The sequence below is a fragment of the Corvus kubaryi genome, unplaced genomic scaffold, assembly GCF_017639235.1.
Source record: "Corvus kubaryi isolate FWS band 111438036 unplaced genomic scaffold, C.kubaryi_AGA036_p1.0 78, whole genome shotgun sequence".
NCBI lineage: Eukaryota > Metazoa > Chordata > Aves > Passeriformes > Corvidae > Corvus > Corvus kubaryi.
Genome location: NW_024582065.1, coordinates 5,522,961 through 5,544,095, shown reverse-complemented (window position 1 = coordinate 5,544,095; position 21,135 = coordinate 5,522,961). Strand labels below are relative to the sequence as shown.

The 21,135-nt window shown below is 50.9% G+C and overlaps 2 long non-coding RNA genes across 8 annotated transcripts in view; one reads left to right on the top strand and one right to left on the bottom strand.

Moving 5' to 3' along the window:
- Positions 1 to 13,505, bottom strand: part of LOC121676067 — an 84,886-nt gene extending 71,381 nt beyond the window's left edge. For all 7 annotated transcript variants that reach the window (XR_006020353.1, XR_006020350.1, XR_006020351.1 and 4 more), the window contains exons 1-3: positions 13,420 to 13,505; positions 8,371 to 8,501; positions 8,083 to 8,257 (exon numbers count right to left, since the gene is read on the bottom strand). This is a non-coding gene — a long non-coding RNA (uncharacterized LOC121676067). The remainder of the gene's footprint in view (positions 1 to 8,082; positions 8,258 to 8,370; positions 8,502 to 13,419) is intronic.
- A 110-nt stretch (positions 13,506 to 13,615) lies between these two features.
- LOC121676068 lies at positions 13,616 to 19,226 on the top strand. Its single transcript, XR_006020356.1, has 2 exons — positions 13,616 to 13,703; positions 16,293 to 19,226. It is a non-coding gene; the product is annotated as an uncharacterized LOC121676068 (long non-coding RNA).
- The last annotated feature ends 1,909 nt before the right edge of the window (positions 19,227 to 21,135 follow it).

Here is a 21,135-nt window from a genome sequence, read left to right as displayed (position 1 = left end):
ATAGGAAAGTTATGGTGTAACCATAACCCAAAATCACGCCCCCCCTTTTATTCCTTTTTTGACTGATCTTATTTTGGCATTGGCCTGAGAGCCTCAAGCAACCAAGGGCTTTATTTGCCAGTTTGGAAAAGTTTAAGAGACGGTAGAGAAATGGAAATTGTTTTGCTGAAAAACTTGTCCACGAACTTCCCCAGTGACACTGAGTGTGCCACCTCCCACATGTACCAGGTCCTCCTGCAGGACACGCATCCCAGCAGTAGTCAGCGATGTCAAACTCACCCTGCAAATGGCCCCAAATGACATTTTTAGAGAGGCTCTGTTATCTGAGACTACAAAATTAGCACCATATAACAGCCTTGGTCTGCAGGACTGCTCCTGCCAATGTCAATGGCGGTGCTGTAGAAGATCAAAGTCAAAGCACAGTCCTTCAGCAACAGCAAACATTTTGGATGGTGGGAGAATGTGGGGGGAGCACGGCAAAGCCAGCAGCAATCCCTGCCCTGGGCAGAAGAAGCCCCACTGAACCCCAAAAAGCACCAGAGCGAAAAATCATTCCTGCCATTTGCTTAAATCGGGCAACTCATGCAGAGTTCTTCAGGAATATCCAAGAGATTTATCTAGAAAGTCAGCTCTAAAAGCACTGTCCTTCTGCCAAAGAGTTAACAGCCCTGAGAGCAAAGCGGAGGCCTCGCTCTTGCTGTGGGATTTCTCCCAGTGACACCACGTTCCCACTTGGAGACAAGTTTCTTTGTTTGCTTTTCCCCAGTTATATAAGGGACATAAATTTTTGTTGCAGAGAGAACTCCAGGCAATCTGCATCTCCCTCAAAGTCTGCATCTCCCTCCAAGACTTCTCACTATGTTTCAGCTTGAATACTACTGCTGTTGCTGCAGTTTTCCAGCTCCTGTGTCTGCACTAAACCCTCTCCCCTGCCCCAGGAAGCAACAGCTTGCTCGAAACTCAGCTCCCCATCAGGTGTAATCCCACGGGATCAGCCAAAGCACTTTGCCACCCTCCCATCCCCCGCCCGTGGCATCGTGAAGGCGAAGACATGAGCACAGACAAGCTACAAAACCTTGGACCAGCACAAAGACGTATCCAGGGACTCTCCCCTGTGCAAGAGCGTCTCGGTGGAGCCCAGGCTGCTGCCTTGCAGCTCGACTCTTTTCCGACTGGAATCCTTCAGCCCCTGGCTTTGCTCTCCCAGCAGGACCCTGATCCCCAGCCCCATCACTCAGCACTGAAGGAGCGAGCCAGGGGAGGCTGTGCCGGGAATTTCGCAGCGCTGGGGCGAGGGCTGGCTGCTCTTGGCCGGCCAGCACCGCATTGCACACATACCAGCAAACCTCAGCCCGGCAGCCCCGGAAGGGCAACAGGCAGCCAGCAGCAGCTCCCAGGCCAGCGAGGAAGCCTTAACCCCTTCCCTGCCGTAGCCAAGAGGCTTCTCAAGAGTCCAGAGGCAGTGGGAGAGAGGAATCCACTCTAAGACCAAGCATCTGAATGCAGCACCACTCCCTCCCTAAAAAAAAAAATCCCAGCAAAACCCTAAAAAATCCCTGGGAATGCAGTCCTCCTCTTCCCCTTCCCATGGCCTGATGGAGAGGCAGGGGACCATCCTCAGCCCTGGCCAAAAGCCATCGGAGCTCCCAGCAGCCAGCACAGCCCCAGGCACCGCACAGCTGGATGTCCCCTGCCATTCACAGCCCCATGTCCTGGATGATGGTCTCAGCAGGGTCCTGTGGGGGACCCCGGGACAGCCACAGCCTGGCAAGGCTCATTCTGCACCCCAGAGAAGGGAAATGTTGAGTCCTTCATTCACACCATTTAGAATCATGGTGCCAAGGAGGGTTTCTCATCAACACCAGCAGAGGAGAAATCTTTTGGGGTGAGGTTTGGCTGCCAGGTCCATCAGCATGAATTCCCCATGACTCAGAGGCAGGACTTGGCTCATGGGTGCTTGCACCCATCAAGAGCCAGCAACAACCTTGAGTGCCCAGAGGAAGCCCAGCAGTCCTGCCTCCCCCCAGCCCCTTTCTCAGCCTGGTTCCTCTTGATCTCCTGATCTCTTGAAGAGATCTGGCCTCTGCTCTCCCACACAAGGCACTGTCGGTCCCTGAGAGCCAGGGCAGGAGGAGGTGGCACAGCACCTCCAGAGCTGGTACCAGCACACCTCACCTCTGAAAAAACAGTAACCAGGTGTTACATCGACCCATGTGAATGGACTAAAAATGCCTGTGCTACCACTCTTGGAAATCAGCTTGGTCTGAGAAGTCTCCAGACAGTTGCAACAGCTTAAAAGTCCCATTTATGGATCCAACAGGACAGCAAACACTTTTTTTTTTTTAATTGGATTAAGTGGAAAAACCAGACAAAGCCCTTCCCAGCACAGGTAGGATCACTGAAACCCAGGGCTGAGCCCGCGGCTTTGGCAGGCAGAGAGAACAGAGGCTCAGGGGCAGGGGGTGTCAGCCAGCCCCAGTCCAGGCTGCCCTCCCAGTGGAGATTGGATCTCCCACACAGATACTCAGCCCTGCTTGGCTCCCTCCAGCACCAGTCCCATTAGATCAGGCCCAACAGGATTAACCACATATCACAGCACCAGCGGAAGGCAGATTTACCTTTTAAAAAGAAACACACACCCCAAAGTCCATTTTAAAGGAACTGCCTCGGTTCAAAAGTTGCTTCCAAATTTAGGTTTGCTAAAATTAAGATTTCATATTTTTAATAAAATAGAATTAGACCCTTTATGATAGATTAATAATCAAAGGCCCACAGAAATGTTGCCATAAATGAAGTTTTTTAATTCCAAAGGAAACCATTTGTTTAAAAGAAGCAAGTGTTCCCCTGCAGAGCTGGAACTTCAGTAATTGCAGCATGATGATAGAAAATGGGGCTGGAAAGCAAAAATAACTTAAAACTATTCTAAACAACCATGACGCTGAGTCATCTGTTTCAAAGTCCAAATGGAGCTGTCCCAGTGACAGGGCCCACAGAAAATGCTAAGGTGCATAGTTAAAAGGGGAGGGGAGAAACAAAAACAAACAGTAAAAATAGTACAAATTCCTTCAGATACTACTTGTGACAAAAGATGAAAGCTGGGATTTTCACCTTCTTTCCAGCTTCTCAACTGCACTGAAGCTCAGGGTTTTATCACACCAGGCACCCCTAACACAACAGTACAAGGGATGTAAAACCAACACCAAATACTGGAGTTTAGTGTTCCTCTAAATCAAGTTAAGGAAAAATAAAAGCACCCTCTCCCCAGCTGGTATCAGCCAGTGTAACCCCACAAAGAACAGGGGAAGGAAAGGCCAAACCCAGATCTCTCAATCTTTTGTACTCCAGCCTCCCTTGTATACACTGCTATCACATTGCAAAGTGGTAAGTCACTGTATGAATGGCAAGGTGCCACCAGCATAAATACATTCGTATCTGGACAAAGGATCAGTCTGCATGTCAGGATCTTCATTAAAAATGAGCTTGTAAGCACTTCCCCTTATTCTTTTGGTTCGTTTCCACAAAAACAAAAATGTATCATTGCGTCAAAGGATGCCCAACACGAGACTGGACCGAGCTCTTGGTGCTTCAGACCAAGTCAGCTGTGCTTCCACAGCACTCCATCTTTCCCAGGCTCACCAAGGTGTGGGTTTAAAGCACTGGTATTTCATTCTGGTAGCTAGCTTGATCTAATGATGGGTACATCTAATGATGGGTAGAGCACGTACTCATTCCAAGAGAGACAGAGCTTGGCAGACCTTGTCTTATCCGACACACCAAGTCCTTTATGCCCTACTACCAAGACTAATTTAAACCTAGTTTCAGGTAGATATGGGCACACCACACCACAGGGCTTACCCACATCGAGTTTACAATGTGGCATTTGACTGGAATTCACCTCGAACCAGCACGCCGTGGAAGGTGGTGTTTCCAGAGCTGCATCATGAGCGGTACATCCCTCTGTGTGTGAGCAGCCACAGGCAGAGCAGAGCAGGAGCCTCCTCCTCTGTCCCCCCATGCCCTGGGGCAATGTGGGGCTCCAGGGACAATTCAATCCCCTCAGGATTTCACAAACAATCGACAAAAGCAGGAACCCAGGAAGGAGGTGACAAAATGACGGTAAAGCCTGTGGGAACAAGCAGCCTGTTACAACAGAGGAACAAGTGACAGGGACAAACCTTTCCTCATGCATGCTCAACAAAGGCCTGATGGAAAGCTGGTGGTCATCCCCACTGTCAGCACCTCCCTCTCCAACAACTGCTTCAGACTTCCCTTCTCCTCCTGCAAAAGATCCAACTGCCTTAAATTCTGCCTTGTGCTGCTGTAACGAGAGAGGGCTCTTGCTTGCTGCTTACTGATGAGGAACCAACATCCAAAAAAAAGAAGAGCATGGATCAAAGGCAGTCAGGGAGAGGGAGAAGGGAGAGGCCATAGCTTTTATCAGGCCAACTGACAGAGCCGGAAAAACAACAGCCTGAATTTTGGGCACAGCTGGCTTTCTTTAAGGTCTGTCTATGTTGCAGGAAGGAGAAGCCTGTAGTTAAAACAGGGTGTTCAATTTTTTTTTCCCTAGGCTGCACCCTGAGTTAAAAACACCACTGGCAGAAGGGCTGGAAAAAAGCAATGAGTTCAAACAGAAAGGCATCCAGGAGGGGAATTTCCAAAAAGGTGGGGAAGAAACCATCAAAGCAAGATTTCCAAAGAGGTTGGTGTTCTTTGGGAAGGGAAAGTTTTCCAAGATCTGACTCCAGGACAACTTCAAGACAATGATATCGTCTATGTGTGAAGCTGCCTCAGTCTACACTCCTCAAACACAGATCCAGGGAGGCAGGAAGCAGCTGGATTTCAGAACTAAGCACAATGGGAGAACTGAACCTCATGTCCCTTTTACACCACACTCTCATTGTGGAGAAATCATAAAGCAAATCATCCCCTGAGCTAATGTAATGACTATTTTAACTCTTTTTTTTGTCAGCAAGAAAGGGACTCAACACATGGAGAGCCAAACCTTGGACCTTGATCACCATAATTTGATCCTCCACCTCCCCAAAGCCAGGCAGGAAGCCTGGGAGCTTCATCCCAGGTCACTGCTGGAGCATGCAAGTACCTTCCACATCTCATGTTACAGCATCCTTCAGGCTTTGTGCAGTCTCCAGCAGTGCTGCCTTTGGGGGCCAGGTACCTGCTGGGTCTAATGCCTGGCTGAGGAGATGAAGGTCCCTTCGTTTGATGAAAGAGCAAAAGAGGATGAGTTGTTCCCTAATGATAAGCATGCTGTAGGTTTGCCCAGACTCTGCTCCCTCTCATGCCTAAAGTACATCCTAGGATGTCACCAATTCTCAGGTCTCACAGTCTCCAAGGTGCTTGTCCTCTGACTGCCCCAAGAAACAAGGCAGCATTTATTTGTCTTTCGCAGATGGGTCACTAGAGGCAGAGAGACAAAGCCCCAGCTTCCCTCTACATAAACTCCTCAAAGCACCAGGTTTGAGGATTTCATGGTGTTCAGGCACCTGAAATTGGGTCCAGTGTCACACAGAGCAAAGACCCAACTTCAAAATCTCAGAATCTGGGCCAGAAGCCCTGACCACTGTCCACCTTTGCCACATCCTGGCCAGCTGCGATTGCTCTCCTAGGTTTCATCCCAGTCTTCATGCTCTGGACTGCCTCAGAGGAGCCTCTGTACTGCTGACAGAACAAAATTCATCCTTTGATGCCATTGGCACTTACTCCATTAGTTGCTTTGAAGATTAGGGCCAGAGCCTTAAATTGGATTCAGAAGCTGATGAGCAGCCAACGGAGCAGCTTGAGCTCCTGGTGGCCCAGCCTTCTGGGGAGGTGAGTGGTCATGCTCTGCATCACCTGGTCCCACCACACTTTTTCTACTTTCAGCTTCTGCTGCATGGCACGGAAGCACAGCCAGCTTGAGCCAAGCCATGACTTCAGTACAGTGGACGAGATTGTCCCCAAGCTGGATAGAGGGAAGGGCAAGTAATTTTGGCAAGGAGGGAAAAAGGCAGTAATTTTGGAAACAAGCATTGCCTGGCCAACATGGCTAGCAAAGAGGCTGGAAAAATTTGGATTCTCCAAACTACACCCACGGTTCAAGGCAGCATGGTGACAACAGAGAGCAAAATGTCACCGCAGGCTTCAAAGCCTTGTGTTTTCCAGCCCCCTTCCCCTCCATCCTCAGCTGGACTAAGCTGCTCATACCTGCAGCCCACAGCAGCAGCAGCAGCTCTACTGGTTGTGCCAGCTGGGAATGAGAAATGTGCCTGTGGCATCTCCATCTCCCCTCCTGGTGCGGAGGCCCTCTCTTCCCATCACACAGTGCTGCCTGACCAGTGGGTGATGGGCAGCAGCAAGAGGGGGAAGCAGGCAGCACATAAGCCAGGAGCATCAGGAACATCGACAGGAGCCCAGAGTGGGAGCACACAGTTTTGTTTTGGTATGGTTTTGTTCCTCTGTGTGTTTTTCACCGGAGCAGTTCTGATGCACAAAGGAACCATCTTTGCTGTGTCTGTTCAATTTCAGCACTAAATGGTGCCTGCAGAGTTCTGCATGCAGAGCTCAAGCTCTAGACACTCAACAAAACATCCATCCCCCAACCACATCCCCTCCTTGGCCCTCCATGGAGCAGCACACCTGGATTGCACCCACACCCACCACCCAACAGCGCAGCATCCCCCAGGATGGGGGTCCCTTTGCCCAAATTCCTTCAATGCCTTTGGAGACTGGCAACTCAAAGGATGCTAAGAAAGGAGGAATATGGACCACGAAAAGCCACAGCTCCTCTCCCCAGTCAAGTTGAATCCCCAAGAAAGGAAGGAGATCCACACACGCCAAACTTCCTTCCAAAGCATCTCCCTCCTCCAGGAGGCAGGGCACAGGGGCAGCAAGACACTCTGTGCCGTGAAGTGACACACATCGAAATAACATGTGGCTCACTCACAGCAACTCCATTAATTTAAGTTAATTTCCTGCAGTTCTGTCTTAGTTTTCCAGCAGATTCAGGACTTAAAGGTTAAAGCGTAACCTTGTCTCAGTAGCTTGCTATTCGCTCCATGCAAATGTCTACCTACAGCCTGGTAATTACATGCATTTCCACAGAGCCAATCCGCCGTCAGCCTGACAGATACTGATCTTCCCGTTTTATTTTTAGCTCTGTGCTTCCCCCTCTAGATGCAAAAAAAAATTCTGTTTGTTCCATCTTTTGCTGCAGCCTCTTTTTTCCCTGGCTCACCAGCCAGCTCCCGGCTCAGCCGGGCTGGAGCAGGGAGCAGCACGGGACTGCAGGCTGGGCAGGCAGTGGGCTCCTGCTGGGTGTCCTGCACGGGTCCCCACCACGGTGACAGTGGGCAGCCACCTCCTTTGGGGTCACCCAGGGAATTTGTCACCTCCAGCAGCAAGGGGTGTTTAAATAGGAAACTGAAGTGAGATATAAACGATCCTTTTCAGGGGAGCTGGACATTTTTTCTTGGGGACATCTCCAGGTCACACACATCCAACCGAGAGAAAAGGGGTCAAATCTGGCGAAATTCAGCCCATGTGCCTGTGGCTCTGCAAGTGCAGGATTTATCATCTCGCAGAAGTAAGTGACTTCCCCCGTTAGCCACCCCTTGGGGCCACCCAGAAAGGAGGCAGTGCCAGAAGGGCAGGCACTGGAGGCAGGTCACCCACACAAAGACAAGGCTCAGTTGAATTGCCAGCCCCTAAAATGGGCACACATGAGACTAAATGCATCTGGTGGCACTGAGGCCAATGTGCTGTTCTCCTTCATGAGTGGCTCCTGTGGCTCTGGGGAGGAGGCAAGGTGTGCAAACCACTAGAAATCAGTGTCCTCCAGAATTTTAACTCTATGGGGCAGCCCCCCACCAAAGAGTGGCCCAAAAGGGCGATTGTAAATCATGAGACTTGGAAGAAAAGGGGATCAGGTGGTTCTTTCTTGCCTTTCCTTTTGGAAGGAGTCTAGGAATGGGGATGGATTAGGCTTTTAGGGTGAGGTCTGCATGCCTCTCTCCCACCCTCTCTCTCACAAATGCATATTATAGATTTAAACCAGAACAGATTAATAGAAACGTTACTCACATGAAGGGGGAAGAAAGTCACTGAGCCTCAGAAGTGACATGAGGAAAGCACTGGCAGTTGGCACTCCAGCACACAGGGCAAACCCACTGTGCCCAGCCTTGACTGTGGACCACAGGGTGCAGCTCGGGGACATTAAGTGGGTGAAAAGCGTCTGCACAGACAAGAGAAAGAAAACCTGCATGCAGGGAAGGCACATTAAAAATGTATTAGGAATTTTTCTAGATTAAATAGCTGAAGTGAAAGAGGAAAGAGGAGCAGGGATGGGATTAAGTAGAAGGAAGGGCCAACCTGCATGAGACTCCAGTAAAAGCCAGTAGAGCTGGAGCTGATGCATCTCCCCAACACTATGGATACTTCTCCAGTGCTCATCCCTGCATTGGCTACCTCAGCCACACGGGAATCAGAATTGTGTCTCCTACCTGCAGAGAAAGGATTGGTTGTCTTGTTACTCTTCCAAGGATCCTCCTAGTCCCAACGTCATTAAAAAATAATAATCAAGAAATTATCCCTACATGGTTTTACATTTCCAAGGGAATCTCTTCAAACCTCATCAGTAGTTCCCCTCCTTCAAATTTTGTAACAAATAAAGCATACAACTCTGGGAAGATGCTTATCCAACATTCTTCAAACATTTTCAACAGGTATTTTGGGGCAGTTAGTAGGAACAGGGATTTTAGAGAGATCTGGGCTACACTGTCCCAGTTTTCCCCTCCCACAGCTCCTAAGATGAAGGTCAACCTAACACACAACCAGGAGGTCAGGAGCCATCCCAGCAAGTGACAGAGATCACAAAGCAGGGAGTGGGGAGGGAAAGGTCCTTATCCCCATTGCAGAATGATAGGCAAGGAACAGAGATTTTGTTATTCACTTAACAGCCCACAAGCTAGGAATCAAACTCAGATCCCAAAATCCTATCCTTCTGCACCAAAATAAATAAACCAACCAGCCAGCCAGCCTGCCTCGCATCAAGGAGGAGTTGGGGAACTCCAAGGGAGCTTTCCCACCCTCTGCACAGCTGCAAGCCCTGGCTGAGCTCCGCAAGAACCAATTCCTCTAAAAACAACAAGTTTAGCCAAAGGAATTCAGGGCAAGCAAAGAGAAAAAGGCTGAAGCAAACCTACCCCTTTACCATATTCCTGCAAAACACCTTTAATCTGTGATCTTCGCATAATTGTGTTTAAAACAACTCAAACCTGGCACTGCCAGCCTGTCATTGGAGAGTCACTCTCCTGCTGCTGGCTCGTTTGCTGGGATTTTTAACTGTTATTCAGTCACCATTTTCCTTTGTGTGATTCAGTCCTACTGCTCCCACCTTCACTTGAAATTTTAAAGGCTGGATACCTCCAAATCCCTTTCTTTGCATTTACACCCTTCCTTTCTAGAGAACAGCAACAGTCTCTGCCATGCATCATTTCACCAAAGACTGCACTCAAGGCTGCAGTTGGTCTCTTGCATCCTGGACATCTCTGCAAAGTAACCAGCACAATCCAAGGCTTTAACTCTTATAGTCTTTCCTCCTGCACTTATTCATCAGGCTCCAAGTCATTGCAGTGCTTTACTCCAAATCTCTTCCCAGTGGGTTTACACTTGACTGTCATTGTAGTGCCCAGACTTGAGCACTGGAAAAGTGCTGTGAGCACAAGCAAGAGAGAAGGAACCAGGGTAATGTCTCCAGGGCTGTCTGACACGTGGCCTCAGCATCTGTTGCCCCAAAAATATCAAATGGGAGATCTTGCCCTTACACAAGACGCACACAACAGAAGGTTTTAGCCTTTCTGTGACCACAGCTGGCTCAGGAGATGGGTCCCCAACAACACCAGTTAGACCAGTGCTCTCCATTCCTGTGGTGACATTTATTCCAAGACTTCCAGTTCTTCAGCTGTCCTGCAAGAAGCTCTTTTCCTCTGGATCTCTGTTGCAATTACATCCACTTGGCATTTTCCTTGTGGCATGGTTATTTCTGCCCTCTTACAGAAAATCTTCCCAGGCTTTCTCTGTAGTTCTTTCCTCTTTGACTTCACTTTGTGCATCTAATGAAAACATTCAAGATGATGTGGGAGGGGGATGTAAACAGTGACATGGACCATCCTGAGAAAATTCCCACAGTGGAGAATGTGACCCTTGGATGATGCTGGGTGCTCCCACCATTCAGCTACCTCTGCTCACCTACATCTTTCATTTACAGGAACTCCCTGCAGCTTTCATTCCATGGCTGTGTATCTCCAGTGAGACGCGCGGAGACACTGGGCAGAACTGGAATATTGTGTCCATTAAGTTCCTTTGGGCTGCTCTGACCCCCAGTAAGCACTCCCATGGGCCATGCCATGCTTCTTCCCACAATCCTGCCACCTCCAACAGCTCAGGCAACACAGGAGAAAAATTTTAACTTCGGGAGCATTGCTGGGAGTGTGAAACAGCACTTCTCCCCCCATGCCAGCCCTGCTCTTTCTACCATGTGGACAGATGGAAATTGCCCAGCTCAGCCTATTTTTCTACCTCAACCTCCCTTGCCCCAGGCTTTCCCACCCCATCCCACATTTCTCCTGTGTCCCAGGTGAGACACAAGCTCCCATCCTGCAGCAAGGACATCTCTGACCTGCCAGCACAACATCCCAGTGACAGCTACATGGACTCAACATGAGCCTTTCCTCTGACTTCAACAGCTGCTGGCTTCATTCCCCTATTCCTCATGGCCTCTCTATTTCCTCATGGGCTGCTCTTCTATTTGGGAGCCCATGATTGTATCTGACAAGGTCTCCTAATTGTCTCCACTGATTTTACCAGAGACTGATTTTAAAAGCAGCTCAGTAACTTAGTCACTTCAATATCATTGCTGGATTCAGCTCCCTCATTTATTAATGGGCGTACTTTTGCTCTTTCTCCCCTGATATGGTTGCAAAATCCCTTTTTATTTCTCTTAACCCCTTTGGCTAACATTAACAAGCAACAACTCAGTAATATTTGATATTATATGTGTATAAATAAAAGCAGGAAAAGATCTTATTCACTCCTGTTATAGCTACTAAAGCAGGCCTAGGGCTCTGGAATAGCAGCTTTACTGCATACGTTAAATATCTCCATTACTCTATTGATGCACAGTGTTGGAATTTTATTGGATGGTTTGGGTTATTTACCTTATAAAGCAACATGGGCATCACAAACCATGAAAAGAGGGTACTTAGTACTTTCTTCTTAAGTCTGCATCTCCGCAGTCCAAGTGAACACAAGACCACAAAAACAAAACCCCATGTGCTACATGTTCTTCCTTTCATGGGAGGTGGGGAGGGAGGGGCAGAGGGGAGACCAGCAGTTATCCAGACACCAAGTCCATTGCATGTTGTTCCTCAGGAGGAATTTGGATAGACAATTTGCAAACAGCAAGCCCAGCCTGCTTTTCTGGCCATGGTGACACAGCCAGCAGGTGTGAAGCATGCTTCATTCAGCTCGAAAGAGGTTTTGGGGTACCCCATCCTCACAGCCCAAATCCACAGGTGACAGGAAAGAAGGGAAATAAAAAACCAAACAACTAATACCAAAAAGCACAGAAACAATTTCCAAGGGGGAATTTTGGTATTTGATATTTTCATTGACTTCTCAAACACAATTCAAATAATGCCTTAAACTGTCAGTAAAATTGTAATACCCAGGACCACTTAGCAAAGTGCCCAAAAACCCCACTTCCAAAGGTCTTTGAAAGAATTAAAATAATCTGGATAACTCAACTCAGCCCCAATGAGAGGCCACCCTCCCTCTGCAGGCTGCACTTTTATTTTCCTGCCTTTAAATTGCTGCTTCAAATTCTCCACAGCTTGGACTCTCAGAGACTGACTCCAGTTCCCTGCAGAGAGACAACCAGTGAAACACAGGAGATAACTCAAAAAAGCTGCCCCAGGGTTCTGTCCCCAAATCTCAGTGTTGAAGTGAGGGAGGAAACGCCAAGAGCCAAAACCAGGCACATGTGGCTCAACATCTGCCTCAGTTTCCCCCACTCCAGCCAGCGCTCATCCCCAGGGGGCAAAAGGGATGAGAGGGTGGCTGGTATGAGGTGTCTTCCACCAGACAAAACCCTTCCCGTGGGCTGAGAAGGCAGAGTGGCCATGTGAGGGGAAAGGATGCTCAGATCCCACCTCTGCCAGGCACACAGTGGCCAGGCAGGGAAGGATCCAGGTGACACAGCTGCCGGATGAAATCCTGCCGAGCTCCACAGCATTGGGTGATTGAGGGTAAGCTGAGGTCACTCCCAGCAGGGCTGAGTGACAATGACATCCCTGACTTCACCCCTGCCAACACTTTCCACTCACTTTTTGCACAAAACAGGGAGAGTCCAGACTTTTCCCATCATCCTCTTCCTCCCTTCTTTAAGTGCAAAAATTCCCACCGCCACCTCTATTTAAACCCAGCCCAGTCCAAGCAGGGGGCGAGGTCCTCTGGGGTGGGTTTTCTGTCTGGGGGCTGTGATTTTAGGCAGCAGCTTGGAGGCAGAAGCACCTGCTGGCAGCCACCCCCGAGCCTGCACGAGGCTGCCCGCAGACCGCAGGCAGCGGAGGAGAGGGAGGGCGGGCGAGCAGGCTCCCCTTGCAAAGTCTGTCCTGTGCTGTCTAATAACACAAGGTGTCATTGTATACCCAAATCAGTGCCTGGAGCTTTATTTATAACAACTGAAACACAAAACCCAGCAGGCCAGAAACGGCAAAGGGAGCGAGAGACCAGGGAGGGCAGGGACTCAGCCGGGCAAAATCTCCCTATTTAGCAGGATTTGCCTTGAGATTTTCAAATCGGATCGAGGCTGGGGTGGGGGGGGTGGACCCCAGGGGCCACGGGAGGAGGAAAAAAAGATGAAAGGAAGGGAAGAGGGAGCTGGCAGAGCAGCGATGCCTCCCCGGCTGCGGCAAGGCGACGGGGCTGTCTCCCTGCACGGAGCGATGGGGGTGCTTTGCTTGCAGCCCCCGCCAGCCAGCAAAGGGAGGTGGGGGGAGGCTCCAGCTCCCCTGGGACTCTCTGGCTTCTACAGCAACTCTCTTTTAAAGGTTATTTGTGGCTCGTTAGCCACTCCTCATCCCAGGAAGAGCTTTGCAGCTCAACTGCTGGCTCCAGTGGACTCCCTCTTGCACTGAAATAGGCTGTACCTGCGAACTTGGCAGGAGCCATCCCAAAGGGACTCGCCCAGCCCGGCAGGCAGCGGTCCCAGCGCGCTACCTCAGGTGTGGCTCCTATCAAACCCAATGCCGGCGGCTTGCACGACCCCGCACCTGCGAGAGGCTGAGGACCCCGAACTCTTGCTGAACTCAGTGGGAGCAGAGGCAGCTCAGCAGCGAAAGGTCGCAGCCCTACACTTACAGCATCGGGAGAGTGCTCTCCTCGGGTGGGTCCAGATGTTATCACCACCGCTGCCACCCCCGGCAGCTTGTTCATCTGCTCCCTTGTGCCGGAGGCTCCCGCTGCCGGCGCAGCGCCGGTGGAACAGCTCTCGCACTCTCCTCCGAGGCTCCTGGGCAAAGGCTGGCAGCTCTCCCTAAACCCCCTTTCCCCAGCAGCTGGAAGGAAGCTGCTGCCAGACTTTGTGCTGAAGCGGCTGAAGTGGGAGCATTCACGTCCCGTTCTTCTGACACACCGTGGAGGTGGTAAGCAGCAGCAGGAGGGAAATAATAAACAGCTGGAGGGGATGAAGGGGGAGGTAACGTCTCAAGGAGTTGCAGCTAGGGATGCCGTTTGGTGTTCACCTCCCCTGCAGACAGATATTTAAATCTCCAGGTGCAAAAGCCACTGAAAGTTCAGCCTGAGTCAGAGCTCCAAAATTTGACCCACTAACATGCAACAGAATGGGCCCCTTAAAAGATAAAGCCAAATTCTGAGTCTGTCTTGCACTGAGGCCACTTTGGTCCAGCTTTGCTGAAGACAGTGGGAGCCAAACCATGTTCCCTGCAAACAAACTAGAGCCAAACTATGAAAGCAAATTCATAATCCATAAAGGAAACTGCTCCCATTATCTTGACCAGGGCTTTAGAATCTTCCCTTCCTCCCACTCTACCCCAGTATTGGTCTCAGATGTTTTCCAGCTCGTCATTTGAAGAGGGAAAACAAAACAACACCAAACCCACAAGGCACAGGGGGAAGAGGCTTTCGTGTTCCTTCGCTAGTGAGCGCTTGCCCAGCTGCACCCACCGCCCTCAGCCCCCAAAGCCTACCTGCAGAATTACATTTGCAAAACTGTTGCCCAGGAAATGTGCAACTAAAATCTGTGAAATAAGCATGCCTGGAATCAGACGTTCCCAGTGTAGTTAAACGACCGTGCCTTGAAATCTGCCTCCGCGTTTAGCCACGCTGCCATGTACGGAGCTACAAAACAAAACACTCGGCTTGTTTCACATCCCAGCCTCGCCACTGGGACTCTTGTTCCCTGCAAATAGGGAGCCCAAACTCCTTCCCCGGAGGGTTTTAGGAGTGTGGCAGCAGGACAAACTGCAATTGGGGCCCTACCCTCACGTACAAAATCAGTGCAAAGGCTCAAGTGGAGGATATTGCCCGTGCAATGAACTGTAGCTGCTCAGGAAATAAAACCCAAGCAGAGGAAATAGAGAACCAAGGCACTGGAGTTCCCCATCTCTTCCGCCACGTGTGTCCGTTCGCAGGGCAGAGCTGGTGGGAACACAACCCCAGCTGCCTTGTTACAGCACAATGAAAACAAGAGCTTTTGTGGGGAACAGCAGGACCCAAGGGAATATCCACCCAGGTCTGTCCTGGGGAGGATGGAGCCTTCAAGGCAAACAAACCATGTCAGTCCCCCATGGAGCATCAACTGGGGGAAACCTGGGTCCCCTAAGCCCACACAAGGGCTAGAGACACCATCACTGGTTATTCCAGAAGACAGTTTGGAAAGCCTAAGCCCTGCTGGAAATTTCTGACATGTTATTTCACAAGGGTTTGTTCTATGCACTAGGTGGGCAGGATTTTTTTTTTTTAAGATTTTTGTAGATGGGAAAGCATCTCTCCTTCCCCTCTCTGAGCTCACCATTCCAGTCCCACATCCCAGCAAAGAACATAAACTTCCTGCTTGCCTCTTTTCCCAGCAGCAAGCAAGTTTTCACTCTATTTTTCTTTCCTAGGGAGACTGAGCTGCATAGGCAGTTGGGCAGCAGAAAGGCAGGTCCTCACATGAAACCATAGCTCCACTGCAGTTCCCAACCCCTCACTTGGAGTCCCCAGCACTGGGGGGAAAATTCAGGATCGGGAGACCCCTCTGAGCTCAGCTGCTTCCCAGGTTTCACACAGTACCTACACCTGAGACAAGACATTGCAGAATCCAGAGGGTGTTGCCTCCCCAAGACAATTAGGTTATGTTCGAGCCACGACCTCGAGGAATCGGATTAATTACAGTGATGTCGAGCATGACTTTGTCTACAGGGACAAGTCATGTTTGACATTGCTGCCAGCCGGCTACAGGTCTGGAGGATGAGTGAAACTGGAACAGTCCCTCCCCGGGCTGGTTCATTGGCACACAGTCAGCGACAGGGCAGGTTTTAGGGAGAACAGTCTGTGTGAAAGCCTCAGCAAGCAAAACCCCACACCAGAGCATTCCCACACCGGGCTGAGAGAAGTCACATAGCACTGTCACACTGACACACACAATTAGAGGTGTTGGCCTGGTAGAAACCTGGGATCTTCCAGCAAGCAATGGCCACCAATGGCCAAAATCCATGGTTTTACAGAGCATCTAAACAGCAAATAACTTAAATTGTTGTTTTAACACATGAAAAAGTTCTCCTGGTAGAAAAACAACAGGTCTTGCACACAAAACAGCACGTTCCTCAGCCTGATCCATGGGTTTAACTTGCATGCAAATAGCTGATGTTATTTCTCATCTGATGATGTGTCCTGGCCATGGGAGGATTTCACAGTCAGGCCAGAGTCACAGATGGGCTTACAGGCTGGAACAAGGTCTCCCCAAAGGGTCAGCATTTCCCTAACCATCCTGCCTGCACCACCCTTACTCTGGGCTGCCTACCTCCACCCCCCAGGCAAGGCTCTGCCTCAAGAAATCTAAAACAGTAGAAAAAAAACCCAAACCCAAGCTGATCTCTGAGGCTAAAAAAGGGCTTTGAGGCAAAGGGGAATGGGGGGAGGTGGGGAAGGAATCTGAGGTTGCATCACTTGGAAATACCCGAGTGCTTCGGAGATGTATGTACATGTTCAGCTTCCTACCGTTTCTCCAGGAACCTACTTGGGAACAGCAAAGTGACACCAAAAGGATCACAATGACATTTGCCTGAAGCAGAAAAAAACAGCCTTGAATTTAACCCAAATGAGCCCATGTGAAAAATACTCCCTTGGAGCTGGGCACTTTGAGGTTTGGAACTCCAGGCAGACAAGTGGGGCGAGAGAGGTTTGAAACATAAACCAATCAAGAACTTTTGCCCTGTGCCTGGGCTGAAAACCAATACAGAGACAGTCTCCATTGTATTTCAAACCTTTCTCAGAACATGGAACTAAAACTGGGTTTCGTTTCCTTCAACAGAAGTCACCATGGCTCCTTCATGACAAGGAAAATAGATTGGAGGGAAAGTCTTACTTTCAGTAAAGCTTTTGTTCTTTCAGAAAACCAGGCTACTTTCTAGGCTGCTTTCCTGAAGATGGATACCCACATCCAGTTCCAAGATACTGTTCCACTGCCACCCAGGCAGGTGCGCTGAAACCCAAGGAAAGCACATGGACAGCATTGCAGGTGTGATCCCATTCAGGGAACATGATGCCCTGCAGGGAGTCCAGTTTCGACGTCATGCCAGGACACACCTCTTACAGGGACCAGTCTGGGTCCAGCTCAGCTGAGGAGACACAAGCCATCCAACGTGCTGGGCCAGGAGTGGACTTTGCCCGTCTCACCCAGCTCCAGTGGTGCAAAACACCTTGCTCACTGCCCAGCTGTGCCTTCTATCCCCTGCTCCCAGACAGACCTGGTTCTCCAGGGGCTCCCATCTGCAAGGGGCAAGGCAGGAGGAGGGAAAATATGAAAACTATGGGCCTGATGTTCCATTTCCACAGGCCACCGCGAGCCACTGATCCAGACTGGGAGTGGCCTGACTCGACGCCTGCAGCCGCAGGAAGATGATCCTCAGTGGGGCCATTCCCTCTCCCTGAAGCATCCCCCAGCCCCTGCTCCCACGCATTCCCTGGCGAGCTGCCCAGCCCCGCTGCAGCGCCGCTCCTGCCTGCCTGCACAAAATGGTTAACACGGCAGGAGGGCCAGGTGGCTCAGGTGTGCGTGCCAAGCAGCTCCTGGCTCACCTGCAGAGACTTGTCGAGGGGGAGATGCATCTGCCCTTTCTTGTCTGGCTTCAGTCTGCCTGGGGAAAGGGGAGAAAAGGGATTGGGGAAGGGTAAACACAGCTTAAGCAGCTGCATGTCCCAGCAACCAAAGGGCTGAGCAGGTGATTCAAAGAGCTGGGGGCCTGCAGACACCCTGTTCTCTGCCTCCCACCGACATCTTCGGTGGTGGCAGCAGCCTGGGAATTGCTGGCAGGAACGTGCTGGCTGCCAGAGCTGCAGAAACCATCCAGCAAAGTCAGGACAGGGAGGCTGAGCTACAGGTCTGGGATAAATTTCTGCTTCTTGCTCTGCTTCAGCACCTCCCAAAGGACCCAAGAGAAGCAAGAGAGCATGGGTAGGTCCTATATCAGCAAAGCAACCAGTGCTGCTGCAGACACTCTTACGTCCCCTTGGGAACACCCATGGTGTTGCCCCTGTGGAAACACCCAAGTTGGAGCTGACCCGTTCTGCATCCAGCCCAGGCTTTGCACAGCCTCAGAGAGAAAGGCTCAGGATATTTGATGTTGGTCTTTATCCAGCTGCAAGACAAAGAGGAAGGAGCCTTTCCAACTACAACCACCCCACTGAAGAAGCATCCCCAGCCCTGCCTGGGACCTAGGAATCTGCCCAGTCAATCAGTCCAGAATATTCTGCCTGTGTGAATCAGGTGTCAGCCCAGCGAGGAGCCCCAGCGTAGGTCAGGAACGTGAGTTGTAATGTGAATGCATGGAGCAGGTAAGGGGAAAGGGACAGACGGTTTTGAGGGCAGTGGCTCCCTTAAAACTAGGCCACAGTTCAGGAGAAATCATGTAACATCTCCCCAGACACTGCTGCCTTTCCCCTCTGCAAGGAGCTGGACTGGTCCTGCATGAGGAGGAGACTTGCCACCCCTGCAGTCCGAGGAGCCACTGGCCCCACTCACAAGGTGGGCAGGACCAGACAGTGTTTTTTTGGGACAGCAGGAGTCCCCAGTGCAAATCCAGGAGAGCCACTCAGCTCATGTTCCATCCTTTCTCCACCCAGGAGACACCCTGGTGCACAGCGCAGGGAGCGGTTTCCTGGCATTACAGGGATTTTTTTTTCAGCTTGCCAGACTTGGAAACAGCCAGAACTCTGCAAATCCTTCCCCTGCCTGCCTGTCCTTTCCTCTCTGAGTCAGGGACAGCCATAACCCATTGCAACCCCTCGCCTGACAGAGCTGCAGTGCTCGCAGCTGCCCCGGGGAGACGGGAGAGCCAGTCTGACTGGCTCAGGGCTCACCGAGAGCTCCCTGGGCAAGCAGCCTTCCTCACCTGGGAAGCACAGGGAGACCTGTGCTCCCAGTTACCTCCCAAGCAGGTCAGGGCGAGAGCCCTTCATTGCCCAAGCCTTTGGCTTAATTATTTTCATTCCTGTCCCCACACCCTGCCCATAAGAGCAGGGATGGAGATGTCTATTACAGCACACGCGTTTCAGAGGCACTGCCCTGTCTGACAGCAGTTCCGAGGAGCTGAAGTGGCCAAGCCAGAAAGAAAGGGCTTTGCAAGTGCAGCCTATGAGGTTGAACCCAATTTGATGGGCACCATGAGTATTTGGGGCAGGTTAGATGAAATGATGGGGCAGGGGGAGTCCCTGATTGCAGATGTAAACACACAACCAGGTTTGCATCCTTGCACACCAGTGCTCACATCCATCAGCAGGACACCAGGGTGGCCACAGCAGCAAGGCTGCCAAAAAGCTCCCAATTATTCCCAGGTGCCATCAACACCACGTGTGGTGAGGGCTAAACACACCTTGAACTTTTAGCCTAACCAACAGGAGAGGAATATATAGGCACAGGGAGGAAACCTGTGTGTGTAGGGAGGAAAATATCAAGATAAAAACACTTAAAGAATTAAATAAAAGGAAAGAAGGGCTGGGAGAAAACAAATATGGGTAGAATAGTCAGGCTCTGGCAGCAGTTAAAACTTCCATGTGTTTAGATTCCCGAATCGATGGTTAGAGATGCTACAACAAATGTCACCTTCATGTGCGCACCAGAACTGCAATTTTCTCATCATCCCTTTTATTGTTTTTCCTCCCCCTCTCTGTGTTCAAGCCTGTTCGGAGGACAGCCTGTTGGGGGCAACCCCTGTACCCAGCAGGCACAGGGTTTTTTCCTGGGTTCCCTCTCTCCTCCTCTCTGTCGCTCCTGCACACTCCCTGTCAAGTTTCTGGCTGATCCAGGGGGAGACGTCGCTCCTGCCAGCTCCAGCATCCAACTGCTCTGCCCGGGCCCGGGAGCTGCAGTAACCATAGAAACTGCATCCAACGCGCAGGCTCCGCTGGGGGGGCCGATAGGATGCTCAGACACATGCACAGACAGGTAGGGACCAGCCAAGGCTCCACCAAACCACCTCCAAATGATGCCCAGGTCAGGGAGAGGGGCGAGGCTGAGGGGGGATGAGGCTTTTCTCCCTGAAACCTCACAGAGCGGCTCGGAGCAGTGTCGGGAGGAGTTTGGTCCCTGGGCTGAGAGCCGGCTGCAGAGCTGACGGTGCATTTTATGGCGCGCGGGGAGATCGGTGAGGTAATTGGGAGGATTCTGTTGCAAAGCTTTGTCTTGGTCTGCCCTGCATTTTATGTGCAGACTGGATGGGTACCCGGGGCTCCCGCTGGCCTGAGAAGTAATCAGTCATTAATCCTTCGGTCCTTTTTGCACTGTGAATATAAACAGGCCAAATCCTATCCCCGGCTGTGCTGCAGAGAGGTTTTATGTTGATGGCTCTGGCAGCAACACACATGCCTCCAAGGGCAAGATTTGGACCAGCACAGTTAGTTAATGAGCTGATCCAAACATTGCATTAATTTTACACCCTTCCCAACGCAGATATAACCCCTACTTTCAGCAGCACAACTCAAAGTGGGCTCGAGCCACAACCACCCCTTCAGACACCTCACGTCGAGTCCTTAAATCCATGCATGGCTACAAAGAAGCGCGATTTTCGGAGTCACTGGGCACAGCAGATGCTCAGTGTCTATCAGAGCCAGACAGAATCCGTTTCAGTCTCACGAAAGCAGACCAGAGGGGGTCTGGTGAAGAAGGATGGGGAAGTGATGTCTGCAGACACCCACATGCACCCCATGGGGCAGGAGATGGCTGTGGCAGCCACACAGGAACCCAGGACTAGCAACCAGGATGACATATGGAGATGGAAAACACATAAAATGGGGAGAGGGCAGTGGCTTCACCAGATGTTGACAACATCTCATCCCTCTCGCTGACCACAGCCAATGGCTTTTGGGAACACCACAACCTCACCATGGAGCTTTTCTCCTCTCTGCCCCTTGTTCCCATAGCCTAGCCATCATGGCAGCCACGACCATCTTGCTCCTGCACCAGGACAGGGGTGCCTGGCTTGCAAGGAAGCATAAGCACCTACAGGAAGATGTGAGGTGGGGACAAAAATACCAGCAGCCCTGCCTTCTTAACACCAAAAAACAAATAAAAATAAGGTCACACAACTGCTAGGCTCCCTCCTTCCTTCCCCCTCTCCCAGCCATAAATACTCCACAAAATCCCCACATGCAAACAAGCCGTGGCCTCCAGACAAAGAGGCCCAGCCTCTGAATGGCCACCAGGTGCCTATTTTGGGCTATAACTCGGCTGGGGTGGAACAAGCAGGCTCAGCTGTCCTCCCTGTCCGCAGCCCACAGCCGGGCTGGCCGGGCCTCACCCCCAGCTCCAGCCCCTCAATGGCCCCATTGTTCAGGGCTGGGAGCTCAGCTGCGATG